This window comes from Emydura macquarii, unplaced genomic scaffold (assembly GCF_026122565.2).
Source record: "Emydura macquarii macquarii isolate MOO-44397 ecotype Brisbane River unplaced genomic scaffold, CSIRO-AGI_Emac_v2 contig_480, whole genome shotgun sequence".
NCBI classification, from domain to species: Eukaryota; Metazoa; Chordata; order Testudines; family Chelidae; genus Emydura; species Emydura macquarii.
The window spans coordinates 3,408,905-3,430,790 of record NW_027130617.1 but is presented as its reverse complement, the minus strand read 5'-3'; the positions used below and the strand labels follow the sequence as shown (position 1 = coordinate 3,430,790).

The 21,886-nt window shown below is 39.0% G+C and overlaps 1 long non-coding RNA gene across 1 annotated transcript in view; it reads right to left on the bottom strand.

The window, feature by feature from the left end:
* Window positions 1–20,368, bottom strand: part of LOC137146821 (uncharacterized) — a 56,440-nt gene extending 36,072 nt beyond the window's left edge. The window contains exon 1 of the long non-coding RNA XR_010918057.1: window positions 19,827–20,368. This is a non-coding gene — a long non-coding RNA (uncharacterized lncRNA). The remainder of the gene's footprint in view (window positions 1–19,826) is intronic.
* Window positions 20,369–21,886: the final 1,518 nt, after the last annotated feature.

Sequence of the window (21,886 nt, the reverse complement as noted above, 5' to 3'; positions counted from 1 at the left end):
GTATTTTATTGTTTAAAACCATTTTAAATCTAAAAACTCTTGAGTGCTAATCCTATAAAACAATATTGCTTTCTGAAGTGTTTTGCAACACTTATAATACACCAAGAAAGAAATAACAGCCACTAAAGAACTGTGCTATATAGATTGAACTAAGCATTGAGTTGGCACTATCGTCTTTTTGGGTCATCACCTTTTTTATAGTGATTGGCATATCTGATCTGACATTGTTCAACTTGTCTCTTGATTGGCTAGTTCCCTACTTTAGACCTCCCAAAGGCAAAGCCTTCAAAGCTATGCTTTGTCCAACAGTTGTGCTCCTCAGAAGCAGCTAAGCATTTTCATGAGCAGAGGACAGAGAGGTGAGAGAAAACGTCAATCATCACTAGCAGTACTGCCGTCCCTGATGCGCTGACAATGAAGAAAGAACACCATTTAAGTGACTTCTGCATAAATGCTGTTATTTTCATCTGTCTTTTTTTTTTTTTTTTTTTTTTTTTTAAATAGGAAATAAAGGGCCTGCAGAGAGGGGGTTGGATATAATGTACCATTGTCATGGCTGAATTGCATTGTTGTACCAGTGACCCAGTCTTCAGTCACTTAAGATTTTTTTTAAATATATTTTCAAAAAACAGTATGTGAGAAGAGAAATCTGTTTTGGCCTCATGGGTTTTCAATCTGAATAGTATTTTCAGATTTCTTTAAATAATAAATTCACTTCATAAACAAGGCCACGTGGCCCAGTGCTACTTTACATCTTATATGTGAGATTTTACTGATCAACAGAAATGGACTCCTGGATGTTAAGGAACTCTGGAGAGGAAAAGGGAAGAAGAAACTCTCTCATGGTGGCATAGAGCAATTGCAGAGCCTCTCCATGGGCCCAACTTCAGTGCAATAATGAGCAGAGAAGAAATTAAAAGAAAATGATCCATGAATTATAGAGCCGCAAGGATCTCGTGTTCTTCGAGACTGACCTCCTGCTTAATACAGCTATACGCCTTTCTTCAATTTAATTCCTGTTTGAAATTGAATATCTTTCTACATATATACTCTATCTTGATTTAAAAATGTATTAGTGATGGAAAATCCACCAGAATACTTGGTAAGTTGTTCCAGTGGCAAATTACTCACATTGTTAAAAAGTTGCACCTGGTTTCCAGTCTGAACTGGTTTAGATTCAGCTTCCAATCATGAGATCTGGTTATAAAACTTTGTCAGCTGGATTGAAAAGCCCATTATGAAATTTCGGTTCTTAGTGTAGGTACTTACAGATTTTGCTCAAGTCATCCTGTAATTCAGGCAGCCACCTTCCGAGTGTCTCTTCCTGGCCAGTATTCACTGTACAGCATCCTGCCTCTGTTTTGCCCCCTCCCTCCTTCCAGTCCTTTTAAGAACTCACTCAGTTCAAAGGAAGTTCAAACAATCCCCACAAGTAGTCCTTGGGTACACACTGGCACTCCAGGCCTCAATCCTAGTTCACTGTCTCTCAGTAGTCCAAAACACCACAAAGTATTTGAAAATAGAATATAAATTTTCAGTTTTTATCCCAGTTTCAGCTGGGCACAAGCTCTCCTCCCTGAGAGTAGGTCTGCTTCCCTGTACCTTCTGCCTGGAGTTTGTCCATCTCCACAGGCCTTTCCAGTCTCTCTCTTGCTTGGATAGGTTCTTTCCCACACCTTCCTTTCTGGAGAAGTTCTCACTTTCTCCTGCTTCTTGAGCTTTTCCCCTGTTGATTCAGGGCCCTGCAAGAGCCATCTTGCTCCCTGTAGAGTCTACAGGCAAAGCTGTAGTATGCTGGACTTCCCCATGTAATCCAGGGGCCCCTTGATGCCAACTGGCAGAGAGCACAGGGGGCTAGGGGTCCCTTGAGTCAGATATATGCATAATAGTTCGCCAAAGGTGAGATGTCTGTGGAGAAACAGTAGCCCACTGGTAATCACCATCATGAAATGTATGTACAGTAATGTATGAATACTGAAAATTATGCTTGTAAGATCTTGGGGTAAAGACAGGCCACCAAGAGGTGATATACTTTGTAGATGTTCCCTTTAGGCAAGAGGTAATTGACACTTATCTCCCTGTCTAGCTATTTGTATATTGTATGCCTCACGCTATCCACTTATTTGCATATAGTGCACTTGAATTGAGGAATTGCTAATTATGACAACTTGCATACTGAGCCAGGTGCAAGTTGAGAGACTGCAAGATAGACGAGAGAGGAAATCTGCAGGAAGAAACAAAAAGGAAAGAGGTATCCCTGTTATGAATAAAGACAAAGGATCGGTCTGTATATCTTGGAATGTAAAGAGAAATCTTTCACCAAGGAGGTAAAGTGATAGCGTGCATTGTGTCATGAAAAAAAAGGGTCACAGCCCACTTGGCTGTAAAGCACTGCAAGGATTTTGGGTGAGCAATAATTTTAGACATGAGAGTATCTTGTTAGTGAAGTCTAGGTTCTAGCTTGCATGTTATGATTTTATTATATATGTAATCAGTTGTTTCTAATACTTCTACTTGCTACCACTCAAATCTCTGCACTTTGTTAAATAAACTTATAATTGAATTCACAATAAACGAATCTCGGTGCTGTGAGTTAAGCAGAGAGGTGATCTGAGGTGAAACTGGTAAGCTGGGGCGTGCTTTTTTCTGGAAGCCGCGGATCAGTGAATGCAGCAAGTGTCCAGTGAACCAGAAGCTGCACTCTCCAGGGAGACACTTGAAGGCTGAAGTGTATCACTAACCTGCAGAGTGACAGCAGGGCCTGTGAAGCCTAGCAGGAGTGATTGTGTTGCCTCTGTCAAGGGAGCTGACCCACAGAAGGCACAGACAAGACTTCCTCATGCTAATGGAAAGAGGCAGTGAGGTGTCCCACAACCCTGGGAAGCATTATTGCAGTGGCAACACTGCTGCCACGCCCATTCCCTTCCCCCACCACAATTTCCTGCTCCTTTTGTACTAGAAGTACCCGATTCCTCTCAGGTGAGGCTCATTCTGAATTCATTCCTCTCCACCTATGGAGCAAGCCACCCTTTTATACTTCTTTGTAAAGTTAAATGGATTGAGCAGGTGGAGTCTCCCTATAAAGGTAGGTTTTCTAGTCCTTTAATTATTTGCATGGCTCTTCAATGAACCCTCTCTAGTTTATCAACATCCTTCTTGAGTTGTAGGCACCAGAACCAGACACAGCATTCTGGTAGCAGTAGCACTAATGCCAAATACAGAGATAAAATAACCTTCCTCTTACTACTTAGGATTCCCCTGCTTATGCATTCTATGGTTGCATTAGCTCTTTTGGCCATAGCATCAGACTGGGAGCTCATGTTCAGCTCATTATCCAGCATGACCTCCATGTGTTTTTCAGAGAATCCCTGGGATAGAAAGGATCATCCAGTGGTTAGCATGCTAGGAATTTGGAGACCTGGGTTCAAGTCCCTATTCCACCACCAATTTCCAGTGTAAAATCAATCAATGGAATTGAAATCAAGGGAAGTTAGGTGCCAAATACCTTTGAGCAGCTGGGCCTTAGCGTCTCAGTACCTCAGCTCCCTGTCTGTAAAATGAGAAATGCTTCCCTACCTCACATGGCTGTTGTGAGGATAACTACAATAAAGATCATGAAGTGCTCAGATATTATGGTGATGGAGACCATATAAGATATGCAGACATGTAGTGGTGAGTCCTCTTTCTCCACCCCATTCTTCTTGAATTACGGTATACAAGGAGACCCCACAGTTATGTTCTACCACTCACATGACCTTCCAAAAATCCCTCCCCCCATACAGTGGGACTACAACTGATCTGCTGCTGAACCTTTGGTAGAGGGGATAAGTGATAAATCCTACCCTAGCCCCAAGTAGAACTTTCAAATGTTAATATACAGTGCAGATCAGTAAAGGGCAGAAACATCTCCCTGCACACATCAGGCAGTTGAATTCTTTCCTAATAGTGCAGTCAGCTTTGTGAACTCCAAACTGAATCAAGGACATTTGTTCTTCCAAATGATTTTTCAATAGTTTTCTATTGGCCACTTGTTGCTTATGGGATGATCTAAAGCCATAAATATAATTTTAATAGTGTTTAAAAAAAAAAAAAAAAAAAAACTAAGACAGTTCTGAAAACAGATTTTTTTTTTAAATTCAACATTGCTAAATTTATAAAATGAATACCCAATAGACAAGAGAGCACATTACATATTTTCATGCACTTCTTGTACAGTATTCTGTGTGTTTCACTCCTTATGGACATTATTCCTAGCATTACCTATGCTTGTACTATCTAAATGAAGAGAACAAGGAGAATGACTAATAAGAGTCCGATGCTAAATTGGCTTATAGCTGTGGAAAGGATAAAAATCCATTTCTCTGCCATGAATCTTTGCATGGGCGGGGGTGGGAGGGGAGAATCTATGCTTTTTAAATCTTACATCCTCTGTCATTTTTATGCATAGATTTCAAAATAAAATGAAGGGTTAGGAACAATGTTTAAAAATAAGCCTACATATTTTTACAGCCTTTTTTTTTTTTTAATTAAAAAAAAAAAAAAAAAGGGTGAACGAGGTAATATTGAAAGGAAAAAAACTGCTTGCTCCCAGTTAAGTTTATTAAGTCAGTCATAAAGGCAACTGATCTGAAATGCATCAGCTGTCACTAGTTCAGTCCCAGTCTGACAGTTCAATACCTCCTCATCTTCCGAGAATGGCAGTGCTGAACCCTGAGTAAACTGCATCTGTATGCAAACTGTCAGAGAGCACTTGGCATATCATTAGGCCTGACCTCCATGGCAGCGGTGACAACAGGGAACATTACAGCCAATTGTCATCAGAGTTCAAATTAATCTACAGATCTCTGAATTCAGCAGTATGTGAAGCAAGCCCCACAGATAGTGGTCAGTTGCTGAACTACATAATTTACTAAAATAATCTTAACCCTTGGGAGACCACAGACACATACTGCGAGTTCACTATATACTCTCTATAGCTATATTCTTTCCTAAACTTTTATTTGACATACGACGACATGATTGTCAGTACATCCTAAGGACTTTGTGTGGGGTTTTATGGCCAGAGCAGCATGTAAGTCTAGGGAGAAATAGTGCAAGGTCCATTGTCTAAGCATGGTAGCTAGAGCCCCACATACAGGAAAGCACACTTACTGGCAATCCTTGCTGTATGCTTAAAAGAAGAGTAGCTGGTATTGTCACTAGCCCAGACCAAAAGCCAGAAGGTGGTGTGCTAAGGAGAGGCCCCAGACAGACAGACACACATCCATGCCCTTTTGGGATACAGCTTGTATAGCTGGTCAGGAATTTTTCAATTAAACTTTTTTGTCATCCAAAAATATCAATTCCTCAAAACCTAAACTGTTCAGGAACGAGGAGTGGTTTCAATTAATTTCTGGTGTCAAAAACTTAATGTAAAATTTTGAGATTGTCGATATGCCCCTATTTTTACATTTTCTAAACAAAACCCTTTGTTACAAAATTTAATTTGTTGTTTAAAAGAAGACCCTCCAGATCAAAATTGAAACAAAATATTCCAAAATTATCGAAACAATGTTTCATCTGATCCCAGGCAAAAACATGCTTTGGATTATTGGTTTGCAAAAAAACACCCTCAAGATTGACTTTTCATCCTGATTCAAAACAAGAGTTTTGAAGTCTCAAAAATTCTCAAGGGAAATTCTCAAAATTCTGCCCGAGTGCTTCCTGCTAAGCATGCTAGCATTCCCCTCCTCTCCTATGCACTCAGCTGTCCAATTATATTTTCTTATCAAAAAACAACTAGCGGAGGGAAGGGAAGCTTCTCCTCACTAATGCCTCCACTCTGAAAGGCCATAATTTGTCCGTTTAGGCCTAAAATAGAAACAGTTTAAGGTCAAAGCTATTTCTATTAATAAGCAAGCTCTGTTGTCTTAATAATCAATGGGTTTGCAGGGGACCAGAATGCCTCTCAGCACCTATCCTGAGGCATTAAAATATCCAATAAAAATCATAGAAAACATTGGACTGGAAGGGACCTTGAAAGGTCATCTAGTCTTTCCTTCTGCACTGAGGCAAGATCAAGTAAACCTAGACCATGCCTGAAAGGTGTTTATCCAACCTGTTCTTATAAACCACCAGTGATGGGGTTTGCACATCCTCCATTGGTAGAGTATGAGAGCTTAACTATCTTTATAGTTAGGGAAAATTTTCCCTAATATCTAACCAAAATCTCCCTTGTTGAAAGATTATTATTTGTCCTACCTTCAATGGACATTGAAAACAATTATTCACTGTCTTTAACACATTTGAAGACTTATCCAGTTCTCCCTTCAGTTTTCTTTTCTCAAGATTGAACATTTTTTTTGACCCTTTCCTCATAGGTCAGGTTTTCTAAACCTTTTATTGTTGTTGCTGCTGCTGCTCCTCTCATCTGGATTTGCACATTTGTCCACAACTTTCCTAAAGTTGGTGCCCAGAACTGGACACAATACTCCAGCTGAGACATCACCAGTACAGAGTAAAATAAGTAGGAACAATTACCTCCCATGTCTTACATAGGACATGTTAATACTACAGAATGAGATTGCATTTTTGCAACTGTTGGCTCATATTCAATTTATGATCCATTATAACCCCCAGATCCTTTTCTGCCACACTACTGCCCATCTAGTTACTCCCATTTTGTAGTTGTGCACTTGATTTTTCCTTCCTAAGTATACTACTTTACACTTATTTTTATTAAATTTTATTGATTTCAGACAAGTTCTCCAATTTAAGGCCATTTTGAATTCTAATCCTGTCCTCCAGAATGCTGGCATCCCCTCACAGGTTGGTGTAAGCTGCAAATTTTATAAGCATATTCTTCACTATGCTATTCAAATCAAGGAAAATACCGTGTAGTACCAGACCCCTGCAGAATCTAGATACCTTCTCCCAATTTGACAGCAAGCCATTGATAACTACTGTTTGAATATGGTTTTTCACCTAGACTACACATTTGGCTAGTTTGCTATGAGAAGGCTCTACGTGACTGTCAAAAGCCTTACTAAAAATCAAGATATATCCGATCTACTTCTTCCCCACTTTCCCCCATTCATTAGAGCACTAACCCTGTCAGAGAAGGAAATTAGGTTGGTTTGGCAAAATTAGTTCTTGACAAATTCAGCTTGGCTATTATTTACCACTCTATTATCCTCTAGGTGCTTACAAATTGATTGTTTAATAATTTGTTCTTATATCTTTCCAGGAATTCAAGTTAAAATGACTGATCTATAGTTCCCCAGGTCCTCTTACTTCCCCATTTTATACATAGGTACTATGTTTGCCCTTCTTCAGTCTTCTGAGACCTCACCTGTCCTTCGTGAGTTCTCGAACATAATTGCTAATGGTTCTAAGATTTTCACCTAGGCTAGATCTCATTCCCTGCTGAGTTCAATACATCTAATTTATTTAAATATTCTTTAAACTATTTTTCCCCAATTCTGATTGTGTTCCTTTCCTCATCTCGTTAATATTAATTCTGTTATGAGCCTGGTTACAATTTACCTTTTTAGTGAAGACCGAAGCAAAAACAGGCATTAAACACCTCATCATTGTCCATTATTAGCTCTCCTTCCCTGCTAAGTAATGAACATAGATTCATCTTTTTCTTGCTCCTAATGTAAGTGTATTTATAGAATCTCTTATTATTGCCTCTAAGCATAACTCCTTTTCTGCTTTAACTTTTCTGATTTTATCCCTACATGTTTGTGCTATTCTCTTCCTTAGAGACTTGTTCATGTCCAATTTTTGGATTTTTAGGTCATTAAAGAGCTCCTATTAGTCTCTTACTATTATTCCTGTCTTTCTTTTGCATTGGGATAGTTTACTGTTGTGCCTTAATAGCATCTTTTTGATAAGCTGCTAGCTCTCCTGAACTCCTTTATCCCTTAGATTTTCTTCCCAGGAGATTTTACATACCACTTCTGAGTTTGTCAGAGTCAGTTTTTTTTTTAAAAAAAGTTTATTGTTCTTATTCTGCTGCTCTCATTCCTTCCTTTCCTTAGAATCATAAACTGATCACTTTCACCCAAATTACCTTCCACCTTCCAATTTGCAGCCAATTCCTTCTTTTTAGGAAAAAAGAAATCTAAAATGGTTGTTCCCCTCATTACTTCCTCCACCTTCTGAAACAAGAAGTTGTCCCCAACACATTCCAAGAATGTCTGAAAAAACTTAATACATTCAATATTACTTTTCCAACAGATATGTAGGTAGTTGAAGTCCCCCATTACTATCAGGTTGTGTATTTCAGATATTTGTACTAGTAATACTACATCTACCTCCTCCTCTTGATTTAGTGACTTGTGGAAGACAACTAATATATCACCCATTTTTCCCCTTTTATTTTCACCCAGAGAGGTTCAATGGTCTGATTCTCACCTACTTCTGGACCTCAGAACAAGTATAAATATTCTTTATGTACAATGCCACACCTCCTCCTTCCCTTCCACCCCCCACTTGTTTCTGAACCAGCTATACCCCTCTAGTCTAATATACCTGGTCATGAGACTCTCTCACCAAGTCCTTCTGAGGCCAATTAAGGCATAATTTAGATTATGTATTAAGATTCAGTTTTTCTTTATTCTCTATATTCCTTGCATTGGTGTATACACATTTGAAAAGGCATCTGGGTAGTACCATGCTGGTTGGAAATACTATACTCTCTTCAAGTTTGTATTGTCCATTTAGGGACCAATGCATTGTGACTCTGTTCAAACCATGGCTTCTATATTTGCCTTAATTGGCCAAGTCTCAGAGCAGAGAGAGACATGGATTCACTGCAAGTTAATTACTCATAACTTCTCACTAACCTATTTACATTCACTTTAATCCAATGCCAAATGCACACATGCCCTTCGTTTGACCCAGTATATTCATCTGCAGGACCTTTAGTCAAAGCAAACCATGAAAGGCAGGGCTTTGGGGGTTATAGTATGGAACATCAGGAAAAGCTACTGGCCAAATTTTCAAACCTGGGATCCTAAAGCTAAGCAGCTAAGTCTATATTTATGTCTCCAAGTGGCCTCGTTTTCAGCACTGACTTCAATGGTCATTGCAGATGCTTAGTACCTCAGATAACAAGGTCATATATAGAAGAGTCTTTAGAGTCTTTATCTGAAAATTGTGGCCATACTTCCTGTTCTCCCTCATAAAAAGATTTCCAAGGATCCCTTCTGGAAGCACATAGCTATAAAAAGGAATCTGAATGCTGCTGCCCCCCCCAGGCAAAATTCAGTACCAAGATGGAGGCTATAAAGAATCAATTTCTCATTCTTTTCCCCACCCGTCTATGGCAACAAATACTATCTGATTTTGAGAAGTTTTTCATCGCTTATCTTAAAAATTCTCTTCCATGATCATATGGCTGCATTCTCCTAAGGCCCTCATGAATGCTTTGTATCTTATGAGGCTATCCTAGTGGGCAAACAATTTCAAACAAAATAATATTCCATGTTTCTGTAGTGAAATTCAGAGGAGCTTTTTTCCCCTCTCCCCCCCATCCCCTCATTTATCATAATTCATAGTGTAGTTTTCCTTCTCTGGAGGTGGGTCCTACTCTTCAGTGCCTGCCTCATAGAAATAAAGTGCTGCAATGGTTTCTTCTACTCAATGGGACAGAGTGAAAATGACTAAAATGAAGTGGTTTGTTCTGAAAAATTATTTTACTAAAAGGTTTCACTAATATATGGTTCAACATGTGTTTGACAGAGGTTCTATTCTGTGCACTATGTGGAACACCGAAATTACCTCTGTGCTTGTTGGAGGTACACAGTACCTTTTAGACTAGAATGAAAAAATATTAAATAAAAAGATACAGGCTCAATCTCCCTTCTGCCAAAGGGCTTCTCAGCACAAAGCAAGCAGGGGCTATTAAGGTGGTGATTATAGCTCCCCTGTTCAGTACCATCCTGATCCTGGCCTTAGAGAGAGTAACCTAGAGGTTGCTTTACTTTTACCATGGACATGTGATCATTAAGGGACCTTATGCCAATCAAAGATTGTCATAATGAGGTAGAGCTCTGCCCCACCTCCAACATGATCCCTTTGCCATAGTGGTGAAGTGGCAGCCGGCAGAGGACCTGGCTCTGCTGGCTTCATATTGGCTGCAACATGCTCTCCACTCTAGGAATTCTCTACTAGCGAACTCAAGTCTAAATCAAGCCCTGTCTGACTTTGCTTTTACGAATTGTGAATATTATACAAGCTAAATGACTTAATGTTAATAAAGTGAATGGTAAATAAATATCTGTCCACATTACCCATGAGGAAAAAAAGGGTTCTCAAAGTTAGATTTTACTGAATGACTTACTTTATATGGATAGTTCCAAAGTACTTGTCATGCAGTTCAATATAAAAGCAATGTTGCAGTGAGTTTCTGGAAGGTTATGGTATGATCTTCTCAGGACTTCTTTGCATAGAAGGGAAAATATTATTGAATAGTTAACTAAAGGTTCTGGTTTATTAAACATTACTACTATTATATCAACACAATTATTATATTAAGTTGCATGACTCATTTATAAGATAGAATTAGTGTGACCATATTTGAGAAGCTATAAGCAATTCTTTAAGTAGTCTTGCAGTTCTTGTTCATATTATTCAGTAAGAGTCCCATTGGCTCATCAGAACTATGTAAATATAATTTAATAAGTTAAGTAGAGCAATAACATTAACTATGGATGTACTCAGACCCAAATTCTGACCTCAGATATATGCACGTCTTGCCGCAGGATTTGACCATATTTACATACTTTCTGACTGTATATAAACCGCAAAAACAAAAGTACAATCAAAGTCAGGGCCAGGTTTTGCTACTTCTTCCTCTTGCTGAGTAGTAGCTTGTTCTGAGTAGCTCCCTTTGGAAATATTGCTACTGATGCATGTGCCATTGTGCTGAGCATCAACGTAACTTATTCATCTCATGCTATTACTTTTTAAAACAGCACTACAACTGCCAATACCATTCAGTTGAATTAACTCCACACACACAAACTATAAAACAAGCATTTTATGCCTAGAAATTCTCATGTGGGTAGAATGCAATCAGAATTCCTCCCTTCTCTTCCCTGTCCCCACTAGCTAGGATGTCCTTCTATAACTCATTCCCTGGTTCCACTTCACTCTGCCACTCATGTGTTAAGAGGTCATCTCTAACTGAAAGAAAAATATTTCTCACTTACAGTGTCCAGTGTCATATTTTCCTCTATATTAGGCTTTAACACAGATAGATCAATAGCAAAAGCAGAGTTGACTCCAGTAGTTTAGCAGAGATCTGAGCCTCTGATTCCCCAGTAAGGGTGGTCATTTTCCATTTGACTTGAAAATTATACACAAGAATTTGGGTGGTAAGCTACGGATCCATTGTGTCATTAAAAAAATAAACCATAAAATAAAATGCATTTCTTCAGTGCATTCAGAATGAATTCCTGTATTCTTCACCACTGCTTTTCAATGACCGTGTCGGGGGGAGTTGGTTTGGGTTTTGTTTTTTTAAACCACGAAACCCATAACATTGTCTGGCACATTTCACACAGAGTTCTCAGTTACACTGAACCGCATCTGACACTCTTCCAGTTCAATATCACTACCCAGGAGAAACGGGAAGTTGGAGGTAAAAAAAATTAATTGACATTCAGCCCATCAGGAAGTATATTTTTATAAAAGGCAATGAATATTTACTCTTTTTCATGACAGGACACTACAGGTTATTTCCAAATTGTCTGTAGGTTAATTTATCTTTGATAGTTTATATTTGACATGAAACAAGCTGTGGAAATTGAATTGAAGGTATTGATAACTGTTGGTGGTTTAGATGGGTTCCTATTCCTTCGGACCACTAGCACAATTAACTGACAGGCCCTGGAAGGCCCAGCAGTTCCACTGTATACATTTTTGGTTGAATTACAGCCATCCAATAGTAGGCAGTTTCCAGATGATATGACTGTATGCTGGGATATTTCTTCCTTTCCTCCTCCCCCTTATTTGTATAGATAGAAAAATATTGGCTTGACCAGACAATGTTAAACTCCACCTAGTAAGAACCATGAAAGGTAAAAGCTAGTAGGACAAAAAAAAAGAAAGTTAGCTGCTCAGAACTCTTTCCATTTTTATTTTGTTTTTTAATGCCTCAGAAGAGAAAAGCCTTTCAAGACTACCAAAATTCTGCTTAACATCAACATCAGAGGAATTGGTCACATTTTATAGGAAGGTTTTGTTCGTAAATGGGTAATAAAGGTTTAATAAAAGGTTATTTGATTGTTAGCGAGTTCAACAGGTTGCTTATAGCCCTGGTGAATAACCCTTTACAAAACCTTCTACTAGTGTGCTTATCTATAACACTCCTCATGTCCATAACATACTTCTAGCATCTCAATCATTTATAAACCCTTTATAAATAGAATTTTAACATGAAGTGTGACTGAGGAATCTTAATGAGCCAAAGAATCCCAAAGTCCAATTTAATTGTAGTTATATGATAGAATATTAGCAAGCATATCCACAACCAGCAAAAAACAAAACAAAAGGTATTTTTATATTGGTTATTGTTCAGTTTATTAAATGTTTCCCATAGAATCATAGAAATGTAGGGCTAGACAGGACTGTAGGAGGTCATCTGCTGTAGCCCACTGCTTTGAGGCAAGACCAAGTGTACGTAGGCCATTTCTTACATGTTTGTTTAACCTGTTCTTAATAACCTCTAAATGAAGTGATTCTAAAACCTCCCATGGAAGCCTATTCTTAAATATCTTTATGGCTAGAAAGTTTCTCCTAATATCTAACCTAGTCTCCCTTGAATATTAAGCCCATTACTTCCTGTCCTCCCTTCTGTAAACATGAAGAATAATTGATCAGTGTACTCATTCTAACAGTCCTTAACATACTTGAAAACTTATCAAGTCCCGTGCCAAAGTTTGTGGGTTTTTTGTTTGTTTGTTTTTTTAAAAAAAAAACCCTTCTTATACATCAGGTTGTCTAAACCTTTTATCATTCTTTCTGCTTTCCTTTGGACACTTTCCAGTGTGTCCACATCCTTCCTAAAGTGCGATGTCCAGAACTGGGCATAATACTCCAGATGAGAGCTCACCAGTATATTTCAGTAGGCCCTGCTAACCTGAATATATTTAGGGAACAGGTTAAAGAACATTTAATTTATTTCCCTATTTTGGCTTGTGTTCCTTCCCTCTCTTGTTAATATTAATTCTGTTAAGCATCTGGGCACAATTTACCCTTTTTTTTTTTTTTTAAAGTGAAGACTGAAGTAAAACAGGCATTAAACACCTCAGATGATTTAACAAGTCCATTATTAATGCTCCTTCCCTGCTAAATAAGAGACTTACACTTTCTTTCATCTTTCTCTTGTTCCTAATGTATTTATAGAACCTCTTCCTACTATCTTTTAATGTTCCTTGCTTGATATTACTCATTTTTGTCTACACCTTCCTGACTGTCCCTACATGCTTGCACTATTCTTTTGTACACATTCTTATTAATTTGTCCATATTCCCATTTTATGGGAGATTTTATTTTCAGATTAAAGAGCTCCTGACAGAGCCATCTTGGTCTTGTACTATTTTTACATCTTTCCTTCACACTGTAATAGTTTACTGTTGTGCCTTTAATATTGTCTGAGAACCGACTCCTCTCCTGAACTCCTTTATCCCTTAGATTCCACCCCCCACCCCCCCAGGATACCTTAACCTACTAGTTTTCTGAGTTTGTTAAAATCTGCTTTCTTGAACTTCGTTGTCCTTATTTTGCTGTTAATTCCTTCTTTTCCTTAAAATAATTAAATTAGTAATTTCATGATCATTTTTATCCAAATTGCCTTCAGATTCACAACCAATTCTTCCCTGTTAGTCAGAATCAAATCCAAACATACTGTTCCCATTGCTACTTCCTGCACCTTCTGAAAGTTATCCCCAGTACATTCCAATAACTTATTGGAGATTTTATGTTTTGCTTTATTACTTGTCCAACAGAGGCCCTCGCTGTCCTCAATACCATGTCTTGCGTTCTGGATTTTTCTGTTCTTGTTTCTAGATTTCCTCTTCCATATCCTTCTTCTCCTGCTTTGGCAGTCTACGGTAGATACCTACCATCATATCTCAGTTTTCTCCTCTCCCTTTTATCTTCACCCAAGGGCTTTCAAACTGGCTCTCTCTCACCTCCTTCTGGACCTCAGAACAAGTGTCTATTCTTGATGTATAATGCAACACCCTCTCCCACGTTTCTCCACACCTGTCCTTCCTCACCAAGCTAGATCCCTCTATACCAACATTCCAGACATGAGACTTATTCCCCTCCCCCCCCCCAAACTTTCTATGATACAAGTCTGTCATCCTTGCATTATGAGAAAGTGAGCACTGTTATTTACCCTCTCTATATACCATTCATTTTGTATGCATTTATCATATATTTGTCTTGTTCATCTAAGCCACCCAGCTTTTCACTCTCTTTCATGCAAGAGGTTTTTATGCCTTTAATCATTTTAGTAGCCCATTTTATTTCTGCTGTCTCTCTTTCTTCTGTTTCCTCTAGCCCTCGCCTGACCAATAACTTAGTGACATCACTGTACACCTACTTTTTCAGTAGGACTATTGTCCTAAAACAGAGCTTTGGTGTTTTCTACTGTTCACTTTTATAAAGTGACCACATTACTAATAAATTATATTGCCTCATGACTGAATTTGGTCAGAGAATTTTATGATGCATTATTAAAACAAAATAGAAAGTCATCTGTAATACCAGCTAATAAACAGCATGATCCAATGTTAATTGAAGTCAAAGAAAGAAGATCTATTAGCTTTAATGGACTTGGCTCAAACCCAAAGCATACTCCACTCCCTTCACCACATTTGTATGACATTCAGGCAATTCATTAAGTTTTCACTGAACAGATCAAGTTTTTAGTGTAGTGACTACTCAGCAGTCCTAAATATTAGAACATTAAATGAATCTGATTTTAAGTGTGTCACAACTTCACATAACTCTTAGACAAGAACAACTTTGAAAAAGATCACATGTGCTGCTGAATGCAAAGATAATTACAGGGTAGGTAAGTGTAAAGTTAAACGCAGTAACTTAAATGTACAGAATGGATAGCTATTGTTTTTCTGCTTCATCTGGTTACAAAATTATCATTCACACAGCTGTATAAAGATGATGGCTAAGTCATCTTCCCTGGTGTTTGGAATTCAGTAGCCTAAATAGAATTTAACTAAACTGAAGCCAGATATCAGTTTCTACCATGAAAGTCATGTCATTTCACATGTTATAAGAAAGTTTATAAGCCTCAGAGGAAACATTCCAACACACTGGAGAGACAGACTAAATACATATGTTTAAAACGCTGTATATACATATTTCCCTTGATCACATCTGAGACTTTTCAAAAGACTGGGTGCCAGAACTTCTACAGATATAACTGAGTCAATGGAGCTATGCTTATTTACACCAACTCAGCATTTGACCCATGAACTTAGTTGACTCGTTTACTTAAGGGCTGGACAATGTACCACAACAGGGAAAATCTGGGCTCAGAAGCAGTCTTAAATGTTTGAAGAACATGAGCTTCATGCAGGTCATTGAAGTGATATATCCATTATCCAGAGTCAGGGCAAAGGAGATACCTAAATTACCTAAGAAAAAGACAAAGTAACTCGAGAGGTTTCTTATTCTCCCTTCTTGAAGGTGATGAAGTGTCTACTAGCAAATTCAGGGGACCACAAACATAAGAAGACTGGCACCAAAAATCTGTGGAAGGTAAATTTTTTTTCCCCCCCCTCCAAAAGAAAAGAACACCACACACCCCACACACATACACACGCATAACTGTTCCCCATCCCCTCCAGCAACAAACTTTAAAGGGAAAGATTTCATTCAGGTTTGTTTTATTTCCCTCACCACCCCACGCCACCACCATGTGAGGAGAATATTTCAAAGCAAAACAAAATTCATTTTTATTTGAAGTCCATTACATTTAGGGGTTTGTTTTTGTTTTTTTGGGGGGCCACTGAATGTAATAGAACTAATGATGTCTAGATTTTTTGTTTCATTTTTTCTACCCTATAACTTTTCAAACTCTTACTTTGGAAAAGAGAGAGTGGCAAAGTGAAAAAGTGAAACTGCCAACTCTGTATGTTAAGTTTCCTCAGTTTCAGAAAAGTTACCATGTTTCATTTTTCCTTAAGTAAAAATTTCTCTTTGAAATATTTAGTTGAGAATATTTTCCAGTGAAAATTCTCTTATTTATGAGATCCCATTTTTCTAGCAAGAAGGTTTTTCAGTCATCTGTAGCTCAAACAAATGTAAGGGATAGGAGAGTTACTATTCAGGTCCACTTTACTGCTCTAGATTTGTGCAGGGAACTCAACAAGTGCATATGTTGATTCAGTGTCCTAAATTTCTATTTAACGTTGCCTACTAACAGCTGCACCTACATGAAAAAACTGCATTTTATTTGGGCTACCTCCTATTCACTGTCTTCCCACTTCCATCCCTCCCACCTCGCTCCCCCCAGTCTATCCCTTATTTCATTTTTCTGCCTATTATATAGCTATCTACTAAAGACAATTTTCATTTTACAAACACACTAAGGGATTCAGCCAGTTTCAGTAAAACAAACAGACGTTCAATGTTCCATACAGTTTCAAGTGTAGCCAATAATACATGGAAATAAAATTGCATTTCACACATAAATTTAGATATTGTTAAAATATCTTCAAAATATGCCTAACAAATTAAGTTAATTGTAAATTCTGCAAATGTATGTGTTGTGGAAAAGAAATCTTTAATGCAATGGTAATAGGTCCTATAGAAAACCTTAAAATACCTAGAATAGATGTCAAGCTAAAATCTTAACTGTTTTGCTAATCTTTAAGCAATCATCCCTTCCCTGAGGACAATACAGGAAAATTATTGAATCCATCATGAATCACATTGTGTGTCCTAAGCGGAACGCAAATGTGCATTATGTCGTCACTGTTGATAGCAGTATTTCACTACTGGACTTGTAACAAATGGGTGCATTTAGGTATAAATATATGCTGTCATTTTTTGTTTTGTTTTAGATTTTTCACAACAAAAGTGAGAGAGCGCCTATCCGTTCATCTGCATATTTCTCCCTTTCAACACTCTTATCTTGACCTAGGAATCTGCTTTTCCATGCAGTTGTTTCTAGTAGACATGGTATTCAAATAGTTCTTTGGGGCCTTGGTTAGGGAACATTACTAACCATTAGTGTCTTAACGGTATTGTCAATGTTCATTTGGGCCTGATCCAAATCCTACTGAAGTCAGTGGAAAGAGTCCCATTAACTCCAATAGGAGTCAGATCAAGCCCCCCGTTACAGACATCTGTTGTATATAATCAAATCCGCAGAGGTCAATAGATCCAAGTGGTAAGGCTTACACGATAAGGATACATGAGTTATCAGCCATGCAACTCTACTCTTATTGTGTGGGACTTGGTTAAAGTGAGATAGTAACTGCTTGCTGCAGGGTTCTTTACACACAGGATGCATGTCAGCCTATATGATTTTAAGCAGGCCTGGAAGTCTAAGACATCAGGAAATAGATATATACATAACTCCCATATACTATACAAAGAAAGTTTCTGGAACACATGGTCACACCGATTACAGAGAGCCCTTACCAGGAAGTTTGATACCCCCTAGAAGTACAGCGAAAAAAATAGCAAGCTTTTCTCCTAAGTAGATACTACAACAGTTGAAGCTAATAGGGTGACAGAGTAAGTTTAACCTTGGTGTACACAGGCCCAACTTCTTTCTCTTCAATTCAGTTGTGCCTCTTTGAACCAGGGCTGAATTTTGCCCCAGATACCATGTATGAAAATAATATGCCTCCAATATTACAGTTCATCTATCACATGAAACTCCCCAACAGTAAAAACACAGGCTATATGAATTAAGCTGCTAGAAGATTTATGGTAAAACTAAACACATTCCTACTTGACTGAGATGAGAGCCACAAAACAAATCTGAGGTCTGCAGGAAAAAAAAAATGCAGTGGTATGTATAGGGGAATCCATTCTTAAGGTGTGCTAGGGCAAAGTTCAAGTCACAAGTAACATGACAACATTATTGCTGGAAAATGTAATTATACTGGGCAAGAGCACTAATAAAAGGGTAATAAAAAACACAGAACCACAGACTTACACATCCAGCCTATCCCACTGCCACTACTGCCTTGGTCTCTACAGTATACTCTCCAGCTCTGTCTGATCTAGTTTTAAATGCCTGTGATTTCTCACAAGGTTCACAGTTTAAAAGCAATAATCTTCAAGTGACCCATAGGTTAGGAAGAGTGGGCCATCAGAGTCCCCAGTCCTACTAACCAACCTGAGTGAGTAGCCGTTATATGACTAATCCTATTGATTTCTCATGTGAATAGTAACTATTTGAGATGGAAGAGATTGTCAGGTCTGGGCTCATAATTTGCAGCTGAAAACAAAGGATGGTGCGGAATCTGACTGACACGATTCTGTACACCTAAAGGGAATGGGACTTGCAGTATCAAAAACATTGTTGAATTTTCTCTTTCCCTCATTTTAATCCAAGAGAGAAATATGAATAATTTATATATTTGAATACTGGTACCCTTGTAAAAAGGGGTTGAGTGCATTAGTAATACAACTTAGTGATGTAAAGGGATACCAATGCACGCAACGTTAAATAAAGCATATTAAATGAATAAGAGTTTAAGACCAGGTGGGCCAGGTTCTTGAAACTGTCAAGTTCACTTTGCACGGCCTATCCCATGCATTACATGGTAAAGTGAATTTAAACTGTTTGCCCCCTACACAGTGCAAGTTTCCAGTCTCTGCCCATGTAAAACTAGTAGTGATGATTCTGCTGCCTGACTTTACCACCTCCTGAACCAGAACCCCTCCCCCCAGTATAATACTGAACCTCCTTTGTAAAGCACTTTGAGAGCTATGATGAAAGAAATCTAGGGTCATTATTATAAAGGGAAGGAGACATGACAGGTCCACAGCTGACTCCTCCACAACCTCCCCTCTCCACTGTGAGCAAGCAGAGCTCAGGCACCATGGAGAATCAAACCCTCTAAGCTCATCTCAATTACCACAAATACAGATACTTGGAGAGCAAAAGAAGAAACATTGAGGTGGATGTTACTGTGTCTTAATGAGAATTAAAGTAATTTTGATGTAGTTTTGCGAGAAGTAGTAGTTAAAATGAAAAGTCACATGCAGATTGCAACATTTTACGGGAAAAACTTAATACTTCAAATAATTCTCATACCTCAGCCCCGAGCCAGTTTCAGTGTTCTGAGAAGACTGCCTCCTTCACTAATGCATGTGCACCTTTACACACATACCCTAATGCAGTTAGTAATTATCAACAGTTTCTCTTCAGTTTAACAGTAACTTTTCAAAATGTCAATCAATCATTGTTAAATAGCTTAGTTTTGAACAAAAGAAATTGCCCTTGCACCATAGTTGGAATTTAGAGAGTCCAAAGTATCTCCAATATTCACATTTGAAAAAGCTCACTTTCTAAATTCACTTGGAAGATAATTATCTTGTCACAGAAACAAGACAAATATATCTTTACAGGAGCAATTTTATCTCCAATTGGCTAGCCTAGGCAGTTGATCTGTCCTCAGTAAAAAGGACTAAATCTAGCTGTAGAAAAGGGCCATAAGCCCATAGAGTTAAAAGTCTGACAGCATTTCTATTTTCCAGACTATAACTGAGCTGTAAGAAGTCACTATGAGCTAGGACTTCAGAAACAAGCTTTCAACCCACTAAGGGCACATCCTCACCTCTAAGGCACCCTCTCATGCCTGGACACAGCATCCTTCACTTCTCATGGCCAACAGTTGGGTAATTCCTTGGGTACAACAGCTAGTCCCAGGCATGGTCTTCTCCTGACTCCATCTCTGGGTTTTCTGTGATTCAGGAGCCCTCCAGCCAAGTTATGTGAGAGTTCACAAGTCTTCCAAGGTAGTAACAGGATCCTGCTTAAGGTCCAAATCAAATGCCCTGACTAATAGTTCTTCTGTCCCTCTCAGGCTCCATTGAAGTCATCTGCTTCTTGGTCCCTTCTCCTTGCCCCTGCACAACTTCTCTTATCTTGCATCTTCCCTAAAAAGATTCCCCTATTGCCTCCCTTCACCAGGGACACTCCAGCAGTTTACCTCTGAAGACCACCCTGCTCCTCCTTTGGCCCTAGCTAAGAGTTCTCCCCCACACAGCAGCTTTCTCCTGTTGCCAGACTTCATGCAAGATACCCACACACCTAAGCTGTGTTCACAGAGTGATTCAGCATGATAGACTCAGCCCAGAAAGGAACCCCTCTTTGCTTTGCCTTGCACTATTGAATGCCCAGCTCTATTTAAGTAGTGCTCCCTCTGCTTCACCACCCAGCTGGGGTCAGTCTTTCTAATTAAGCATCATTATACCCAGCTGGGTTCACTCATTAGCCCTGCTAGCTCACCAGTAAGGCTGAGGGGTAGTCATAGGCAGTGTTGAGCCTAGCCTGCCTCAAAGGGCTAGCCAGCCTGTGACAAACCCCAAAGGGTTTTTTTTCAAATATAGAAGTTCTCAAATTTGTTCTGATTGTAACTAAAGAGATGAATTTCAGCCAGTATATTTTGAGTTACAAGTAAAGAGGAGGGAAAAACAAGTTATTTAGGGCTCATTTGTGCCAGTTAAACACAGCCCTATATTAGATCGAATTCCCCAGTCTGCAGAGGACTGCAAAAATGCTATGGCATTTTAAGAGGTGCAGCATAGCTCTACCTACACACCAATCCCTGTTAGGTACCTCTGGTAGCAACTCTGAGGGCAGAGGGTACAATTCTGGGCAGCCTTGATGCAGGTTGAACAAGGGGAAGTGCCTCTTTCCCTGCTGCTCCACAATGCATATATATAAGGGCCAGCCAGACTCTAGCCCTTAGGTTTAAAAACAAGGATTGCACATGTACCATTTCAACCCCAAGGTGCACTCATGTACCCCCCCCCCCCAATACTTCACTGGGGTTTGAGGAGGTAACATAGAAGCTCAGTTTAGCTCATTGTCAGTTTATAATACATTTTAGGGGGATTTTTAAAGGCTGAATTATCTGCACTTACTTAATAGGCTGTCACAGGTCTTTGAAGGTCAGTGATCCATGAACTAAAACAGTCTTTAAGAAGTCCTTAATGTATTATATGGTAATGACTCCAAAGCCGCTATAATGGACTATTGAGCAGATAATTACATATTTATAATGGGAATTATGGTACATTATGTCAAGTCTCTAAAGCTTATATGATCCATGGTTTGGGGGTTTTTTTATGATTGAAATAAATGACCTTATGGGTCTTATGCTACTTTCTGCCTTCCAAAGAGAGTTGTAGGACAACACAGTGGGCGCAAATGAGGGGGGAAATGCCACCCTCCCGAAATGCTCTCTCTTTTCACCATTCGATGATAGCACTTCCATGGGGAAAAGGAAGGGACAAGTCATGAACAGGATGGAGTACTGCAGGGGAACAGCCACTCTCAAAGAGATTACCTGCTGCACAGCCACATGGAGATTTGGAACCTAAATGAAGGCTGATATTGGCAGCATTAAGTTGTGCGCCATCCCTCACCACAATCTGAACTTGCCATGAAAAAAGAGATTTGCATGGGGAGCAGCCCATACAAACTCAGGTCCACAGGACCCAGGCTCCTAGAGGGTTGTGGGCTTGGAAAGAGTGCAAAGGCACAGGGACACAGGTTTGGGTGCAGGGCCAGCGCCAGCCTGGATTCTTTCCCCAACTCAGTAGTAAGAAAACACCACATTCCCAAATTCCGCTTTCCTGCTCTTTCGTAGGAGAATGTGGCCCTAAATTA